The 21,203-nt window shown below is 41.7% G+C and overlaps 1 long non-coding RNA gene across 2 annotated transcripts; it reads right to left on the bottom strand.

Annotated features, from left to right (window-relative positions):
* Positions 1-14,518: 14,518 nt before the first annotated feature.
* Positions 14,519-16,345, bottom strand: LOC127332022 (uncharacterized). Of its 2 annotated transcripts, XR_011751576.1 has the most exons (3): positions 16,321-16,345; positions 14,802-15,609; positions 14,519-14,695 (listed from the first exon to the last, which is right to left on the bottom strand). It is a non-coding gene; the product is annotated as an uncharacterized lncRNA (long non-coding RNA). The 2 variants fall into 2 exon arrangements; XR_011751575.1 differs by lacking the exon at positions 16,321-16,345 and having other exon boundaries at positions 14,802-16,314.
* Between the last annotated feature and the right edge of the window lie 4,858 nt (positions 16,346-21,203).

Raw genomic sequence — 21,203 nt, 5'->3', positions numbered from 1 at the left:
AGAAACGGTGAAGACGTCCAAACTCGAAAACGCAATAGAAGATGCATGCGGATTCCGTTTTCGATGAACTTGGGCTTGTTGTAAAGCTAGCAACAAGCTCAAGAACCTCACACAGAGAAACACCAAGAAGCAATAAGGATATGCAAAGTATGCAAAGGATTGAGCTCCCTAAGACGATGTGATCAAGTTACTTAACCGAAAGCCCCTCTTAATAGTGCGGCTATCTATCCTATAATCCGGTCTCCCAACATCCACCTTGAGACCGGTAAAAGGAAAACCTAGCAAGTCCATACCTTTGCCTTGCGCATCCCGCTTGATCTTGATGATAACTCTTCAAGCTTCACTCAAGCCGGAATGCCTCACTTGATCAATGTTGCTTCGTGAAGACTCACAAATACTCTCCCATACACTATGATGGGAAAGCCCCATTATATTGATGCACATCTTCACATGTCCATTATCACCAAATGGACGGCAAGCTTCAAGCATGTGATTCACTCAAGATGCTCATCTTGAACTTGCCCAACTCAACCTTGTATCTTCTCATACTCACATAAGATAGAGCATGGCTAATATTGAGTTCCACATAAGAACTCCATCTTCATTTCTTCTTCTTGATCATATCACATATATATCTTCATACCGATGATCTTGATGCCAATACACAAGGTATACCTTTATCTTCATGGCATCCATACTTGAATCCAACACATGGAGAGCAAGTAGTACCTATGGAATATTGCTTCATATAAACTCAATGAAAACATTAGTCCATAGGGGTTGTCATTAATTACCAAAACCACACATAGGGGCAATGTACCCTTACAATCTCCCCCATTTTGGTAATTGATGACAACCACAATAAGAGGGTTTATATAATGAATATTAGTGACAAGTACGCAACTTATCCGAGAATAAGTTGTATACAAGAGGTTGTATTTGATATGGTCAAGTAACACAAAGCTACTAGCCCATATCAAAAACCGGCTCTACTCACACAACTACAACAAATGCAATGGATGTGAGTAGAACCAATATATATAGAGAAAACTCCCCCACAATGTATGCACGTGTGATGAACATGAATTCATTGCATACATTGTCAAGATTAACCTTTGGGATAGTTTCCACTATATATATACAACCATGCAAGACATGTAAATATGGAATGCATGAGAGGCAAAAACACTTAAGCACAAACCAAACTTAAGAATAAAACCATTCCCTTAAACCCTCTAAACTTCTCCCCCATTGGCATCGATTGTCAAAATGGGTGAAAAATTTAGAAGGCCAATATAATATGAGTTCCTCCCCAAAGTGTGCACTTCTCATAATTTGAGTGGAATCAAGTGCACATATCCAATGATGAATACTTGAAGGAAGTCAAACTATATTGAGGATCAAAGATTGCATAAAGATAACATGGTGAAGTGAGCTTCAACAAATAAAGCAAGCAATCAAAGATCCAATTGGACAAACAAAGATATCATGATAAGAAAGATATAGTGCTCTAAAAATAAGAAAGCTCCCCAAGGTTCGTGCACAATTTATAATGTTTGCATTTGAATACAATATGCACAAACATGGAATCCTTACTCCCTATATACCATTTAGAACACAACAAAGATAAAGAGAATATGCTTATCAAGAACAATTTGAGTCCAACAATTACGAGATATGAGTGCATGAAGAGAAACAAATAAACCAAGCACTCATAAATCTTCTTTACCAATAACACTAAAATCAAGAGGATAAGAAGATAGTTGGCAAAGAACAAGGATATCAAGGTGATGGATTAACGCTCTTATGTATATGAGTTTCTAAAGTGGACAAAGTGATCCATAAAGAAACATGCACACACAAGAGGTTAACAAAATAGATAAGACGAGATATCCAAGATGAAGTCATAAAATATACCAAAAGATGTTTGCTTAAGAAGCATATATAGCCTATGGCTCCAATTTTCACTTATGGTATATGAATGAACTTCAACCAAGTTAAACCTCAAAAACAACACAACTAACAATAAGGGAAGTAGAGCTAGTTGGAGTGTTTTGAGAAAGGCAACAAGTATCACAAATACGGATTTATTTCACAAATTCATCAATATTGCACACAAGAGCTCTTTGAGGAATTGATATGCAATAAATTGCTAGAGGGCATATTTGTGATAGGTGAATCATAAAATATGATATATATATATAACCTATCATATGCATCTTCTCAAATTACTCAAATGTTCAATAAGAAGTTTTACTTTAAAAGGGTTTTTCAAGAACCGCAATATTTTCGAAATAAATAATTTCATGCCAAGATACAACCTACAAGAGGTTGGATGCTATATGAGAGTGCATGAATAAGATACTTGTTACCGAGATAGCAATGACTTGATGTAGTAGATAAGAGTTCATTGATCATCCTAGCTTGACTCCAATTCTCATATGGTGATAACACCTTCCTTATAGATGAGACAAGCCTCCATTGCATCTCCAATGTACCTAAAACATTATTCAAGTACATCTTGGTCCCCAAACTTATTGGGTCCAACATGGTTAGACTAACCACAATATATAGGACACACTCCATATAAACATGTGCATATTTAGATGAAGTTTGAATTTCATGCACATCTTAGCCATTTAGGATTTGATGGAGTATATCCTACATAATGGATCGAAAGAAAGCAAGCATGCTACAAGTATAAACAAATTACATATAAGCATGCACCAAAACTTTTAAAGATCCAAGAAAGATATACTTTGGACAAAACACCAAAGGAATTAAATAAGGCATAGAGGTGTCACAAAACAAATTTGTTGTCCAAATTATATCTAAGAAGCAAATCACAAAAGATTTGTTCAACAAAGTTCAACAAATGAACTAAGAAGAGACCATTGAGCATAAAGGATGAAATAAAGCAAACACGCTCAAAGATCTTATCTCATTCAACATATAAAGCATAGAAGAAGGAATGAGATAGCAAAACTCCCAAAGGAGCAAGGTTCGAACAAATAAACCAAACCCACTACACTTTTAAACAATGGCACAATGTACCGTAAGGAAAAGGTATGTATTCCAAAACAAACACTTGATATGAATCAAGGGGATTTATCAAAAGATTTTTCAAAGGGACAAGGAAGACATATGGGAGTTATAAAGATTTCTTGGAATAAAATAAGGAAGTAAGAAACAATCCAAGGTGAAGATGATCCAAAAATTCAACCACATACAAGGTTATCAATTGTCAAAGACAATGAGTATATTGGAAATAATTTCCGGTGGAGTATTGACAATGATAGTAAGGATCAACTTCACAATAAAAGGCATAGGATAAGTATATAGAATTATGCACTATGCACGAATGAAGATTCTTGATAACTTCAACTAGTCACACAATCACGCACGGGAATGATTAGAATAACTTGAAGCAAACGGTGTCCCAAATAAGATATAGAGATATGTATTTGAGGAAAAACCGCACCAAGAATTTCATATTCAAACAAGAGCCCACAAGATGAGTAATAAAATATTTTTATTAGGAATGGAGCTTGTTTGAGCAAACATGCCACCTAGGAGCAAGATAATTAAGAGCATCAACTCTAAGTGGCATAACCTCATATGTTCACATTTTCTAGGCTTGTGATATGTACAAAACATATTACTCCCCCATAATGTGATAAAACATTTCTTCTAAATAAGAGGCAACTAAAATTCAACTAGAGATGATTAATGGATATTTAGAATTTGAATTTCTCATGAGTATGACACACCACATGGTGACTAGATAATCTTGCAATATCAATACTAAGTGGTGGTACTCATGTACACTCATTTTAAAGAAAGAGAGATGCACAAAGCATATCACTCCCCCAAAATGGGATGTTCCATTAATCACTTCAAAGAGAGCCAAATAAGATATCATTAAGATGCATTAGGCTCAAAACAATACACAAGTATATGATGAGTCAAACTAACATACTTGAATACACAAGATAGGTAAGTAAGACACAACACATACATACACATATTTGGTACAAAACCAAACATGCAAAGGGGCAAGTAACTTACAATAAACATGAAGAGTTGAAGTATAAGTTACCGCAAAGAGGAACATTGGATATAAGATATAGATGATAATCCATACGACTTGGCTTGGTAAAAATATAATATATGAAGATCCCTTAATTCTTCATGAAGTAGCCAAGTCTCCAATGACCTCCACTTGTACCTATTGATCAAGTTTGAGATTGTTGGTCCCCAACCAAGTTGGGTCCTAAGAGGTTAGTCACAATAGGCTTGGCAACCCAAATGGTTCTTTTCTTGAAACCACTTTGAGTTCCAACATACATGGCAAACACATTGCCATCCTTATCCTTCCCTAGAGAATAATCATCATCAACAATTATAGGGTTAGATAAGGTACCACCTAAGCAAGAAGAAGCAAAGTGCCCCTTCTCACGGCATAAGTAGCAAGTGTTCCCCTTTCTCTTCTTTATTGATTTCTTCTCTTGGGGAACAATATCTTGATTCTTCTTGGGAAGTGGCCTATCTTCAACTTGAGGTCGAGCATGAGCTTGACCTTTACCTTGTGGCCGTTTCCCTTGTTGTTTCTCACTCAAGTGCTTCTTCTTTTTCTTTAATGGGAATGATCTAACATGATGCCCTTCAATCTTGCACTTGAAGCAAACTAACTTGGCCGGATCATCGACTTTATCTTGGCCCTTCTTCTTGTTGCTCTTGCTCTTGGACTTGTTCTTGTCATTGGAGTTGAATCCAAGTCCACTCTTGTCATTGGGGGATTGTTGCACACTTAGCATCTTGTCAAGTGCGGATTTCCCTTCATGACGCTTTTCCAAGTCTTTCTTCAAAGAAAGGACTTGGGCCTCGAGCTCTTTGATTTCCTCTACATGGTTAGTAGAAATACAAGTACTAGAGGAAGTAGAAGCTTCATTGTTAGAGCAACAAGGCAAAGTGAGTAATCCAACACAAGGTGTATCACTAGTTTGACTAGATGGATTACAAGGACTAACACATGGCAATATAACATTTGTAGTAGAGATTGTGCTAACATCCATATGAGGCTCACAAGATGTTACCTTAGTGATACTTGCCTCATGAGCTAACTTTAGCCCATCATAGGAAATTAGAAGATCATCATGAGAGCTTGAGAGCTTTTTATGACTTTCTTCCAATTCCCTATAATTGCTAGTTAGCAACTCAAGTTGAGCCCTTAGCTCAACATTCTCCTCTAAGGTAGATGCTTCACAAGAATTAGAGTTAGTAGCACAAGCATCAACAATAGTTTTCTCATTTTCATGCATATAGGATTCAATTTTTTGTGTAAGCATAAAATTAGTACGCTTCTCATCTTTTAGCTCATGCTTGAGGAGAGTGAATCTCATTTCCTCATTTTCAACATGGGACTCCAACTTCACTATGGTTTCCCTATATTTATTCAAGGTATCCATAGAGTGTTCGAGATTAGCACGAGCTTCTTTATTACCATGAAGAGAAGCATATATCGTTGCCATATTATGCACCAAGGTATTATATTCTTCATCATTATCATCATCATCACTCTCATCATTAGAGGAAGTGTTAGGAGTCAAAGTAGGAGATACCTTTGATCCATTTGCCATAAGGCACATGTGCATACCGGAGGATGAAGATGAAGATATTTTTGAATCCTCATTTGAAAACATGTCTTGATCCATAGAGTGTTCGGTTTCCTCTACATTGTTAGTCAACAAACAACTAGAGGAAATATAAGCATTTTGATTATGGGAGCAAGACAAGGTAAGCATATCTTCATGAGATCTATGTAAGCAATTTACACATGATATGCAAGGACTATCAACACAAGCATGTAGGTCATTTTCAATGCTAGATGTGTTTAAGTCCAAAGAGGAAGCATTACAATGGGGTAGAGATGAAGAATCATCACTATTGAGCACAATATCAACATTGCAATTTTCCTCACCTCTCACCATATCATTACCTCGTGTCTTGCTACACGTTGGTGAAGTGAAAGAAGATGATAACTCATCACGACCGGAGGTGGAAGCAACTTGGAGCTCTTCATGATGTGAAGGGGAAGAGAGCTCCTCGGAGTCACCACCGACCAATTGAGAAGTGGATCCACCAAACATTTCCTTAAGCTTGATCCACATCTCATGAGATGATTTTCGCTTTATATATATCAAGAACCTACGAAAATCGGATCTCAAAGAGAATAAAAGCTCATTAGATACTTGAGCTTCAAGATGTAAATTTTTCTCATCCTCTAAAGATAGATTTTGAGAATCCATCGGAGGAGAAAAACCGACATCTAGAAATTGCTCTATATGTGGACACAAGGCCCGAAGCTTACAAAGCAAGCAATTTCTCCACAAAAGATAATTTGTGCCATTAAAGACAATTGTGTCATTGTGCACTATACTAGCCGACATCTTTACTCTCAAGGCGGTGAAGCCTTAAACAAGGAGAGACCTTGCTCTGATACCAATTGAAAGATCGAGATGTCGCCTAGAGTGGGGGTGAATAGGCAATTACAAACTCTCGCGGATTTGTCTTGTAAGAATGCGGAATTAAACTATCGTTTAGTTTACAAGCACAAACCCTAAATATGCTAAGCTCAACTAATTGTAACAATAGCAACTAGAGCTAAGCAAGATAGGCACAAGATATATGTAGCACAAGTGATAGCAAGATATATGTACTTCAAGCACGATGGCTATCACAAGGAAAGAGAGCTCGGGTATAGAAATAACCGAGGCACGCGGAGACGAGGATGTATTCCCGTGTTCCCTTGCTTTGCAACAAGGTACGTCACGTTTGGAGGAGTGGAGGTCCCACGAAGGATTCCCCGCGCCACGAAGGCTCACCCTATTCTCCGAACCACACCCACGAAGGATAATGGCCCTTTCCTTATGGTTAGCTTTTCCTCCGCTCCGGAGATGGCAAGCTCCACAACCACTTCACAAGCTCCACGAAGGAGAAGCCCGGGCCTCTTCACAATCTTCTTGAAGAGATCACCGGAGCACCAATCACCAAGCCAACTAGGAGGTCACCCTCCAAGAGTAACAAGCTCACGGTCTCTCACTCGAACAAATCGTGGTGGAGAGCTCAACACTATGCAATGATGCAAAGCAAGAACACCGGAGGTGTTCAAGTCCTTCACACTCAAATCCCACCAAAGCAACGAATGCTAGGATGAGATTGGAGAGGAAGAACAAGGGGAAAAGTCAACCAAAGACTCCAAGATCTAGATCCCAAGAGATTCCCTCACTTAGAGAAGAAATGGATCGGTGGAAGTGTAGATCTAGATCTCCTCTCTCAAATCCTCAAATATGAGCAAGAGTGGTTGGAGGAATCAAGGGGGAGAGCAAGTTCTTCAAATAGCAACAATGGAGGTGAGAGAATAGGAAGAACTAACTACTCAAGGTGGAAGAAAGGTCTATTTATAGCTAGGAGCAAATAAAACCGTTGGGGGGAAAAAGACAAGAAAAAAGGCAGAAAAACGGGCCAGAAAATGTGCCCAGCCGGTTGACCGGAGCTGTGGCCGGCCAGGCCGGTCTGGGGTCCAGCCCAGCCGGACCAGCAGCTGGGCGAGGCGCGCGCCGCGCTGGGCGGCGGAAAGGCCACAGGCCGCGCGGGGCAGCCAGGCCGCGTGGGCGGCGGCGGCCCGCCAGAGCACCGGCGGCGCGGAGCCAGGTCGCGCGGGGCGCGGGCCGGATGGGGCGGCGGCCCGGTTACGGTCCGGTCGGACCGGAGGTGGAGCTGGGCTGCCCGGCGCGTGGGCCGGTGGCCGCCCGGTCGACCGGGTGGGCCGGCATGCGGTCCGGCAGGCCGGGCGGCAACCGGCCGCCTCCCCCCTTTTTTTCTTTTCTTTTTCTTTTTCTCTTTTACCTTTTCTTTAATAACTATTGCTCCCGAACTCCGATTAACATGAAACCAATTTTGTTGGAAAGATAACGGCGAATAGAACACCAACAAAAACTGGAAATATGGAGACTCCTCACAGAACATTTTAGATGATTTTAGAGAGGGAGTCTCCCACCGTCAAGAAACGGTGAAGACGTCCAAACTCGAAAACGCAATAGAAGATGCATGCGGATTCCGTTTTCGATGAACTTGGGCTTGTTGTAAAGCTAGCAACAAGCTCAAGAACCTCACACAGAGAAACACCAAGAAGCAATAAGGATATGCAAAGTATGCAAAGGATTGAGCTCCCTAAGACGATGTGATCAAGTTACTTAACCGAAAGCCCCTCTTAATAGTGCGGCTATCTATCCTATAATCCGGTCTCCCAACATCCACCTTGAGACCGGTAAAAGGAAAACCTAGCAAGTCCATACCTTTGCCTTGCGCATCCCGCTTGATCTTGATGATAACTCTTCAAGCTTCACTCAAGCTGGAATGCCTCACTTGATCAATGTTGCTTCGTGAAGACTCACAAATACTCTCCCATACACTATGATGGGAAAGCCCCATTATATTGATGCACATCTTCACATGTCCATTATCACCAAATGGACGGCAAGCTTCAAGCATGTGATTCACTCAAGATGCTCATCTTGAACTTGCCCAACTCAACCTTGTATCTTCTCATACTCACATAAGATAGAGCATGGCTAATATTGAGTTCCACATAAGAACTCCATCTTCATTTCTTCTTCTTGATCATATCACATATATATCTTCATACCGATGATCTTGATGCCAATACACAAGGTATACCTTTATCTTCATGGCATCCATACTTGAATCCAACACATGGAGAGCAAGTAGTACCTATGGAATATTGCTTCATATAAACTCAATGAAAACATTAGTCCATAGGGGTTGTCATTAATTACCAAAACCACACATAGGGGCAATGTACCCTTACAGAGCCGCTCTTTGAAATTCTGGTTGACAAGGTAGTTAGAGTACCCACTACCATTCGTTGACAACAACAAATACCTCTTAAATACTTTATTTTTATGCTCTCTATATGATTTTAAAACTTAAAAAGCTCTAGCACATGATTTAATCCCTGCTTCCCTCTACGAAGGGCCTTTCTTTTACTTTATGTTGAGTCAGTTTACCTACTTCTTTCTATCTTAGAAGCAAACACTTGTGTCAACTGTGTGCATTGATTCTTACATGCTTACTTATTGCACTTATTATATTACTTTGTGTTGACAATTATCCATGAGATATGCATGTTGTAAGTTGAAAGCAATTGCTGAAACTTAAATCTTCCTTTGTGTTGCTTCAAAACCTTGTATTAAGAATCTATTGCTTTATGAGTTAACTCTTATGCAAGACTTTTTTATGCTTGTCTTGAAAGTACTATTCATGAAAAGTTTTTGCTATATGATTCAGTTGTTTAGTCATTATCTTTTTGTTAGCAAACTATAGACCATTGCTTTGAGTCACATCATTCATCTCATATGCTTTACACTAGTATTGATCAAGATTATGTTGGTAGCATGTCACTTCAGAAATTATTCTTTTTATCGTTTACCTACTCGAAGACGAGTAGGAACTAAGCTTGGGGATGCTTGCGGTGGCGGAGCTTGAAAAAATTACATGGGCGGGCCAGGATAAATGAAAGCACAAAAAATTGTTCTTAACATACATTGACATTAGCTATTACTCAATTCTTTTGGACCCATGGCTGTTGAAATTGGAAAATTTGAAGAACAAATTCGTAAAAAATTCTCTGTCCTATCAAATTGCTAACCAAAAATTTGGGGAAAGAAAGAAAAGTAGAGTACTACATGGGTAGGAATTTGCACATTTGCCACGCATTATTTTGCAAAAGTGCAAAAAATTTCAGAAAAATGGAGAAGATTAGAGTATAGATTCAATCACAGTGTTGATTTGCGGTTTGTTGATCTCTGGCCGGTGACCATGTTCGTGCGGCGCGGCCGCGGCGATCTCCTGGCTACCCCTTGCCCACAGGTGACGATGCGGCGTGATGCCTCCGGATCCGCTAGCTCCTACTCCACCGATTCCCCTGGGCCACTTGTTTTTCCCAGTCTAAATCGCTAGACCTAGCCATAGCAAGGCAACCTCCACCCATGTCTGTTGTTTCTGTGTACAGAAAGAACTGAGAGGAGCATAGCATAGATGGAACTAGCGGGCTAGTGTGTTATCATGATTGGGCCTTGGATGCATAGGAGTTACTAACTTTTTAGCAGAAAACATGGGCGGGCCGTGGCCCGGTTTTGCTTCACCGAAGCTCCGCCAGTGGATGCTTGATACGTCTCCAACGTATCTATAATTTCTTATGTTCCATGCTAGTTTTATGCCAATAGCTACATGTTTTATATGCACTTTATATCATATTATGGTATTTATTGGACTAACCTATTAACAAGATGTCATAGTGCCAGTTTCTGTTTATTATGTCTGTTTATTGCAGAAAAGGCCCAAAAACCAAAGTGCTCGGAAAAATCCAGAGAAATTACAGAAATCTATTTCGTCGGAAGACCCACGGAGCCAGAAGGGCCAGGCCAGAGGAGGCCCACGGCCTCCTCCCCATCCACTGGCGCGGCCAGGAGGGGGGCGGCGCCGCCCTATGGGGTGGGGCCCTCGGGACTCCACCGACGCTGCCCCTTCGCCTATATATTGCCCTAGATGCGAAAACCCTAAATCATCCAGTCATATTCCACCAAGGGTTCCGCAGCGCCGCCGCCATCGATGACAAGTTTCGGGGGGACAGAATCTCTGTTCCGGCACGCCGCCGGGACGGGGAATTGCCTCCGGAGTCATCTCAATCGACTCCATCGCCATCTTCATCGTTGTTGCTGTCTCCGATGATGAGGAGGGAGTAGTTCTCCCCCGAGGCTGAGGGCTCTACCAGTAGCTATGTGGTTCATCTCTCTCTCCCATGGTGTGATCTTTATGTGATCATGAGCTTTGTAATCTAGTTGAATATGTAGATGTTACTCTTGTCTATTATGCACTCTAGAGGTTACTTTAATATGAACTCCGGAGTCACTCTCCACGGTGTGATGGTGACAGTGTGCGCATCGTGTGTGATTCCTTTATGACGTTGTGGAGCTTGTTTACTCCGGCTTGAGGTGTGCTTTTGCAGCCCTACACAATGAATGGTGTTTGTTATCCAACAAGAGAGTGTTTGAGAGTAGCATTTATTTATTCAATTATGTGATCATTGTTGAGAGTGTCCACTAGTGAAAGTATGATCCCTAGGCCTTGTTTCTAAGCATTGAAACACCGTTTCCAACAAGTTCTGCTACATGTTCGCTTGCTGCCATTTTTATTTCAGATTGCAATTGCTACTTATAATCATCCATATTACTTGTATTTCACTATCTCTTCGCCGAACTAGTGCACCTATACATCTGACAAGTGTATTAGGTGTGTTGGGAAAACAAGAGACTTCTTGTATCTTAATTGCAGGGTTGCTTGAGAGGGATATCTTTGACCTCTACCTCCCTGAGTTCGATAAACCTTGGGTGATTCACTTAAGGGAAACTTGCAGCTGTTCTACGAACCTCTGCTCTTGGAGGCCCAACACTGTCTACTAGAATAGAAGCGTGCGTAGACATCAAGCTATTTTCTGGCGCCGTTGCCGGGGAGGTAAGGTAAAAGGTAAATCACATCCTCTGCCTACTAAGCTATTTTCTAGCACTGTTTGCCGGTGTGTGAGTGCTCGAAGGTATCTCCTTTAGATTATGCAATTTTATCTTTTTGTCTCTTGTTTTTATTTTCACTAGTTAGGTTTAATGGAAAACAACAAAAAAATTAGAGATGTTTATGAAATTTATATTGAATTAGGACATGATGTGTTTGAAGAGAGAATTAAAAAAACCCATGGAACTTTGTTTGCAAAATAGCTGTAGCAATGTTTTTAGCATGAATTCTTTGAACACTATTATTTTTAATGCTATGGAAAAGTCTAATCTTGGGGAAGCTTGGGTAAGCTTGGGGAAGCCCCACTCTTTATTCCGGCATTCAAAATCTTCCTATATTCCCTTAAAACTCTCGCACATAAAACGTTAGGCTCACAAATCAGGCTTCACGCATCTTTAATTAGCCAACATTGCGAGGTTAAAATAGTGAGGATCTCGAAATCCAAATTAATCCTCCTCTATTCTTAGGAATACATAATTTCCACCCCGTGAACCAGTGCATTTTTTTCATTGACATCATCATCCCACCAGAGTTGCGACATTGCATCCATAATTCCTTTGCCATTTTTTTGGAATATTAAACAAAGACATCACATTGCTTGTGCCACTGGCTTCAAAAAGCACTTCATTTCCTCCCATGGATAAAATTTTCTTCTTCCAACCACTAATGATTTTTGAACTCTCTCTATTAAATATTTGAAGCAATCACTTCTACCCATCCCGACCATAGTTGGTAAGCCCAAGTACTTATCAGAAATAACTTCAGTTTGGATATCAAGAGTATTGCATACCTCCACTCGCACATCCAGATGCGTATTTTGCCCACTTGTCATCATCAATCGCACAAGAATGTGTATTCGGGTTATAGAGTACACTTGATTTTGCACACCAACTGCCCTGAAGGTTCACGGTATCTAAAACACTCTTCAAACATGTTGCATTGTTCTCGTTTGCCTTCATAAGAATAAGTGAGTCATCCGCGAACAAAAAATGTGACACTGATTAAGCATCACTACACACTTTAATCCTTTCCAATAATCCTACCACCTCGGCATTAGATAATAGACTTTACAATCCTTAGCACAAATGAGGAATAAGTAAGAGGAGAGTGGATCCCCTTGCCATAGCCCCTAGACAAAATAAGCTGGTCAATTTCAAAATAATTAAACCTCACATGAATACCTTACCGAGGACACACATTTCATCATAAGGTCTATCCATGTCGAGGGGATGGTCCCCGGTATGTCAAATACAAGGAGATAAACAAGAAGAGGGCTGGCCTGACGAGGCCGACTGCGTTGTTGTCCGGCATGGTCCGGCTGGGCTTCCGCTCAGCTGGACCGACTATGTCGCCGTCATCGGAGGTCCGAGGCCGGTTGCCGGTTGCGGTTCGTGGCCGGCTACCAGAAGTCAGCACCCTGTCGCATCCCTTCTGCCATGTAGCATGCAATTCGGCAAGAGTCTTTATCGGTGCTTCACCGATGATTTTTCAGGGTATGTTTGACCCTGAGGTGATGGAAGCAACTACATGTAGCGAAGGGATGTCAATGTCGAGCGACCTGGACCTGCAACGCGTCAAGCTGGTGAGTGACTGCGTCAATGCAACTCAGAGGATTCAGAGTGGTTGACGAGGTGGTTCCTCGGCAATGCCCATCATGAGGGGCTTAGGGTTGACTGAAGGCGACGATGGAGATTCCGGGAGCGAGAGAAGGCACGACGTACCCAGGTTCACGTCCCCGCGGTGGAGGAACGCTACGTCCTGCTAGCAATCCACTATATGAATATATGTGTACATGGGGCCGCCATGGGCGGAGTTGTTGTATCTAGTCTAGTTCTAATCTGCGGGTTGCGATGTCTAGGCGTATCGCCTCTATGTTTTCTGTTTCTCAATATCTCCCCTAAGGGGTGTCCTTGTCTGGCTTTATATATCAGCCAAGTTAGGGTTTACAAGAGTCCTAGTAGGATTCGTATTGGAGTCTTCTTTTTTGTAATCCAAGTTGATATTCCTTGTGGATCCAGTTTGTCGAGTCCTTGTGCTGGTCCATTTTCATAATTTGTACCAGTATAGCAATGTCGGTTACCCGAAGGGTAATGCCCACATCAGTAGCCCCCGAGTGTCTGCACGAAGTGAAGTTTTGGACAGGGACTAAAGTTGTCATCGTCCGAATGTTTTGATCATCTGCTGAATCTTGTGCTTGATGTAGAGTCGAAGTTATTCTTTATCGGGTGCACGACCAGCGCTCCCGATGGGAGCACCCTCTGATCATATGACCAAATTGTTCACGAGATCAGAGTGCTGGCTTCAAACTCTCAATCTTTCGACTTTGCTCATGAGAACCGTTGCTCTAATGGTGATGCTATACCCTAGCTAGGGGTCCTTTGTACTCTAATTTAGGCCGGCATTTTTGGTTCCAAACTCCACCTGATGGTGTTGATGTAAACATTTTTCTTTGATTAATATAAAGGGTGGAGTTCGCAAAATAAATAAAAAGTTGGTGGTAAAATGCGCAAATGTGAGCCATCACATCTAAAAGGTGTATATTCTCACTGAAAATCTCTACTATATAAAAAGAAGGAACTTCCTCCGTTTTCTGCCATAATCTTTCGTCAACCATAGCTAATCACGAACGGGCTTTCGTCAGCCATTATGGGCCGCGTCGCTACCTACACCAGAATCACGGAAATCCACAGTTCAGCAAAACAACGAAACAACAAATCAAGCAAAAATCAATACGTAGCTTCCTATACGTAGCTTCCTAATCACCTCCATAAGTCACGCTGCCAATCAATACAAACCCACATAATTAGACTGCCATAATTCCGCCCCTTGCCCAATTTCCGCTCTACACCCAGCCAATCACATAACCATCTTACCAAATTTTGCCCAATACCCAAATTTCGCAATTGGAGGCATAAAATCTATCACATAACCATCTTACCATATCCCATTCAATCTGTCATACAATTGGAGGCTAAAATATTTGATGTCTTAATGACGGCACATCAATCCTTCTCCAAGACGGCAGACCATGACGATAGCCCAACACCTACATTTTTTATAAAGGAAAGCATATCAATCAAATGAGCAAAATATTCATTCAACAAATTATCAAGGAAGCATATCAAAAGGATCAATAAACATAAATTACTTGCCTTTCTTCAGCATATAGTTAATTATCTCGTGATTTACGTCTGTACCCTCTCTCCAATAGTATAAATCATGCCGGGCCATGCCAGTTCTGTGTTCATGATGACCTGATGCACCATCTTCTCACCGACCACGTCCCCTTCAAACAAGAACATCGACTTTCTTCACAAGGCAGATTATCATTGGGTTCAGGGAGTTAAGGTATGTAATGACACCTCTAAAAAAATACATGCATCACATCAGTTAACAAGATGGTTTGGTTAGACTTGGTAAATCATACTTTGAGGGGACAGATCTCATTATATCAGATGTGTTAGACTAGGACCGATGGCATAATGTGTTATTCAGTTTGCAAATGTGTTAGGGGCATTCAATAGTATGATAATAGTGGTATTTCAAGGACGTGCAGACAAAATATCAAATGTATTTCAATGCATCAATTTGAGACTCTTGCTGGCTACCTTGACATAGATGAGCTCAAGTGATGTTCCCATGGAAGCGATGACGGAAAGTGATGTACTTTTGACGGAAAGGCATCCTATCTACACTTTTCGTGCTCATGGCCAAATGTACCAGAACATATCAAAGCATCCTATTGAACAGTTTCCTTATCAAACAAGAAAAAAGAGTATTTCAAAGCTGTAGTGCGTTGGAGAGAAGAGTATTTCTGCACCTTATTTTGAACTGTCAAGTTATGTATTTTCTATCTTATCAAAGATGTAGTATGTTGGAGAGAAGAGTATTTTGATCTGTCAAGGACGTGTATTCTCTAGATGATTTTTCACAATAGCCAGTACCGTCAAGTTATGTATCCTGCAGGTAACAAGGATTAAATCATTAGTGCTATCTGATTAATGAAAATGCATAAAGCATTATATTCAGTTATCACCAAGAATGCAGTACATTATCACTAAAGGTTCAAAATCATGAACGAAAACCTATGATTAAATCATTAGTTTTATACAGACATAAAACTATGTAATAAATAGAAATCACACTCACAGATAAAGTACCGATGACACAACAACATAATTACCCCCTCTTCGGTGTGTCCATGTCTTGCTATCGTTGTTTTTGTTGATCCTACACCTTCGATAAAATTAAATCAACACACAAAATATGACTTGACCCAGACCTAGGAGACAACACACATGATAGGAATTGACCCAGCTGATGGAATAATCACTTTCATGCCTGAACCCTGCCAATCTGGGCACCTCATGGAAGCGGAGAGTGCTTCCAGTTCCTATCCCTCTGCATGGTTGCTACAAAGTGTGCAAAAAAATTGCAACCAAAGGCGTGTTCATCCAAAAGTCTAACAATCCAGCATTCAACAATAATTCTATATCATAACAATTTTATGAGATATCTTATGACTAAAAACAGTAGACGTCTTACATAATGCGTTATGTAAAATTTCAAGAAACTGTCATATGTAGGATTTCAGCATTATCACGAGTTGCATAATTATGTTATAGTACAAAAACTTCTAGCAATAGTGATATAGTTAGAAGGAAATCTTGCCTTTCCATTTGCTTACTATGCTGTTGTCGAGGGTACTTCTCGGCAATGCCCTCCGATTGGGGCTTAGGATTGATGGAATCCTGCAAGCTGACACGAGACATCGGTTCACAGACAAGCGGGAAGAGCGATTTACCCAGGTTCGGGGCCCTCGATGAGGTAAAACCCTTACGTCCTGCCTGTCTGATCTTGATTATGAAGAAATTGGGTTACAATGGGGTGCCGAATAATTCGGCTGAGATCTCGTCGAGAAGGCTAAGTGCTATGGTGATCTAGCTCTAAGCTTTTGGAGGCTAAGATTGCTAAGATTGATCGTGTCCCCCGGCAGCCCCTCTCCTGGCCTTTATATAGGAGGCCAGGTCTCAAGAGGTCTAACCGAGTACGACTAGGGTTACAGTAGTTTTAAATCTAATCTTTCCTTGTTCGGCTGCTTTTTTGTCTTGCCTGTCAAGGAATCTTCTGGTGCGCCGTCCAAGTGCCTTCATGGGCCTCCAACTAAACAATACGGGATAGGACAATGTCGGTTACCCGAAGGGTAATGCCCACGTTAGTAGCCCCCTAGTGTCTAGCCGAACATAGTTCGGGTGGAGACTGAAGCATGTCTCCTTCTGATGTTCTTCTCCTTGAATGTCCTTGTTCATCTTGAACCAGCATCACCTTCTTCTGTCGGGTGCGCGTCAGTGCTCCCGATGGGAGTAGCCCCCGAGTCTAGGTACGGATGCTTGCAATCCGTGCGTAGACTCAAGTTGTACCACTCTAACATTTTGCTCCGCCGAAGTTTTTCTGCAAGCCTTCATAGGTCATCCGATATATTTTCCGCATGCAAGGGATAATGAGTAACGTGCCCAACTTTTGTTGGTTAACTACCGTTGGCAAAACAACGTTACTCTACACAGAATCAAGTCCCCGGGCATGATCCTGGAGTGTAAAAAAGTTTTGTCGGGTGCGCATCCAGCGCTCCCGATGGGAGTAGCCCCCGAGTCTGGACGCGGGTGCTTGTAACCGGGTGCAGACTCGAGCTGAGCATTACATCCTTTTCTCCAAATATTTCTTCACAGGAATATCTTCGAGTCCTTATTTCATCGGGTGCGCGTCCAGCGCTCCCGATGGGAGTAGCCCCCGAGTCTGAACACGAGCACTTGTGATTGGGTGCAGACTCAAATCCAAACATCCGATTATTCTTTATTTTCCTTCGACTGCCCTTGACAGCGTCCATGATGTCATTGATGACGTATTGCTGCAGTGGTGTGACTGACAAGACTTGACCTGACGGGCACATCCTAGTTCTGCGCGAGCAGTTTATAGGGAGCGACCAGCGCATGCGCACTGACCGAGGCGTCTCCTTGATTTTCGCGCATCGTGGGAATAATGGGCCGCCGGTTCCGTTCTCCTCTTAGACGCCACGTGTACAGCCATATCTGATCCACTTCCCACGATGTCCGTGAAGTTATGGCCACGATCTTGCTTCAATTTTTACGGCATAAATAGGGGGCCTCCCTGCTTTTACTTTTTACACCTCCCACTGCTCATCTTCTCGCTCGTCCTTTCCTGTCACCCCTGTTCTTCCCTCAAGAGCTTCATGCGCTATGGGCAAGAAGAAGGGCGCCAGCACCTCGGATGCGGCCAAAGTCAGCCATGACTGGAGCGCCTCCGCCATTTCCAATCGCGACATCAACAAGCTGCGAGCTCTCGGCCTTATCTCCTCATCTGAAGATGACATCCGTCTTCCAGGTGCCGTTTCTCGCCCAAAGCCTCCGAAGGGCTTCGCTGTTATGTTCACTGCTTTCTTATTCCGTGGTCTTTCTCTTCCTGCCCACGAGTTTCTCCGTTCCCTTCTTTTCTTCTACGGGATTCAGCTCTGGCAGCTGACCCCTAATTCCATTCTCCATCTTTCTATCTTTATCACTGTCTGTGAAGCCTTCCTTGGCATTGACCCCCACTGGGGTCTTTGGAGGAAGATCTTCTATGTTAAGCGTCACAACGATAGCAATGGCCCCCCCGTCGTAGGTTGATGACCCACAAGTATAGGGGGTGTATCGTAGTATCTTCGATAAGTAAGAATGTCGATCCCAACGAGGAGCAGAAGGTGTTGACAAGCAGTTTCGATGAAGGATTCACTGTAAATGCTCACAGACAAGTATTCAGGGGGTTTTGATGTAACAGATGAATAAAGTACAAGTAAATAAAGTGCGAGAGAAATAATTGCAGCGAGTGGCCCAATCCTTTTTAGCACAAAGGACAAGCCGGTTTGTTTACTTATAATGACCAAACGTTCTTGAGGACACACGGGAATTTAGTCTAGTGCTTTCGCTACATACAGCTGATTAATCTTCATTGTTTTGATAAGTGTTGTGTGGGTGAACCTATGCTAATGTACCGCCCTTCCTAGGACTAATACATACTTGTGATTATACCCCTTGCAAGCATCCGCAACTACAAGAAAGTAATTAAGATAAATCTAACCACAGCCTTAAACTCTGAGATCCTGCTATCCCTCCTGCATCGATATACCAACGGGGGCTCAGGTTTCTGTCACTCCGGCAACCCCGCAATTGGCAAACGAGTACAAGATGCATTCCCCTAGGCCCATAAAGGTGAAGTGTCGTGTAGTCGACGTTCACACGACACCACTAGAAGAATAACACCACAACTTAAATATCATAACATTGAATATTACTCAACCATACTTCACTACTAACATTTAGACTTCACCCATGTCCTCAAGAACTAAACGAACTACTCACGAGACATCATATGGAATATGATCAGAGGTGATATGATGATGAATAACAATCTGAACATAAACCTTGGTTCAATGGTTTCACTCAATAGCATCAATAACAAGTAGAAATCAACACCGGGAGAGTTTCCCCTATCAAACAATCAAGATCAAACCCAAATTGTTACAGCGGTGACGGTGTGCAGCGGTGGAGACGGCGGTGATGACGATGAAGGTGATGATGATGGTGATGGAGATGATGTCCAGCTCGATGACGGTGACGATGGCGTCGATTTCCCCCTCCGGGAGGGAATTTCCCCGGCGGATTCCTGCCCGCCGGAGAGCTCTTTTCTCTCTGGTGTTCTCCACCCCGCAGAGGCGGCTGTGGCTCTTCGCGATGTACCCCTGGAGCTTAGGTTTTCGGGACGAAGGCGTACGCCAAGAAAAGGAGGCGAGAGAGGGCTGTGGGCCCCCTCCTCACAGGGCGGCGCGGCCAGGCCTTGGGCCGTGCCGGCCTATGAGGTGGGCCCACCTCGGGTCCCCTTGGCTCCCCCTTCTGGCTTCCTTCGTCATCTGGAAAAATAGGATTTTTCGTATAATTTCCGTCAACTGTTGATCTCCCGAAATATTGCATTCTGACGGTGCTTTTTCCAGCAGAATCCTGGCTCCGGTGCGCGTCCTCCAATAATCATGAAACATGCAAAATAGATGAAATAACATAAGTATTATCTCCAAATATGAAATATATCAATGAATAACAGCAAATTATGATATAAAATAGTGATGCAAAATGGACGTATCAAATCCCCCCAAGCTTAGACTTCGCTTGTCCCCAAGCGAAACTGAACTCGGTAAACAAGACCACATGTTTATGGAGTGAAGAGCCGATAAATAAAATACGGACAAGAAGCATCATATTAATTCACACAAGACATATTAGTGAACAACTTCCTCATATAATTCAACTTGAAACAAGTAAAAGGAAATCACAAATAAAGGTGCATAGGAAATCATAATTGGTAATGGCAAACTTCGTTCTTGGTCAAAGAACAGTTAACAGATTATATTTATCTATCGAGCAGAGCTTTTATATTAAAGCTTATATAGCACAACTTGCATACTCAATCATAATAATCTCCTCATAATCATTGATAATCTTCAAAGCTATATTCATCAGATAAAAACTCGTACTAAACAAGGAAGAATAAAAGGCATGATTAAATATATCACAATATAGATGATTGGATCACAACAACTCAAATGCTTGCTTAAGATGGAGGGGAATAGGTTTACTGACTCAACATAAAGTAAGAGACAGACCCTTCGCAGAGGGAAGCATGTATTACTATTTTTGTGCTAGAGCTTTTCATTTTGAAAACAAGAAACAATTTTGTCAACGGTAGTAATAAAGCATATGTGTTATGTATAAGACATCTTATAAGTTGCAAGCCTCATGCATAGTATACTAATAGTGCTCGCACCTTGTCCTAATTAGCTTGGATTAACACAGATTATCATTGCATAGCATATGTTTCAACCAAGTGCCACAAAGGGGTATCTCTATGCCGCCTGTACAAAGGTCTAAGGAGAAAGATCACATTGGATTTCTCGCTTTTGATTATTCTCAACTTAGACATCCATACCGGGACAACATAGACAACAGATAATGGACTCCTCTTTAATGCATAAGCATTCAACAACAATTATTATTCTCATAAGAGATTGAGGATTAGCTGTCCATACTGAAACTTCCACCATGAATCATGGCTTTAGTTAGCGGCCCAATGTTCTTCTCTAACAGTATGCATACTCAAACCATTTGATTGTGAAAACCGCCCTTACTTCAGACAAGACGAACATGCATAGCAACTCACATGATATTCAACAAAGGTAAGAGTTGATGGCGTCCCCAGAAAACATGGTTACCGCTCAACAAGCAACTTACTAAGAAATAAGACACATAAGTACATATTCTTCACCACGATAGTTTTTAAGCTATTTGTCCCATGACCTATATATTGCAGAGATAAAGGATAGAAATTTTAAAGGTAGCACTCAAGCAATTTACTTTGTAATGACGGAGAAATACCATGTAGTAGGTAGATATGGTGGACACAAATGGCATAGGTTTGGGTTGAGGTTTGGATGCACGAGAAGCATTCCCTCT

Source organism: Lolium perenne, chromosome 2, assembly GCF_019359855.2.
Source record: "Lolium perenne isolate Kyuss_39 chromosome 2, Kyuss_2.0, whole genome shotgun sequence".
Lineage (NCBI taxonomy): Eukaryota > Viridiplantae > Streptophyta > Magnoliopsida > Poales > Poaceae > Lolium > Lolium perenne.
This window is presented reverse-complemented; position numbering and strand designations above follow the sequence as displayed.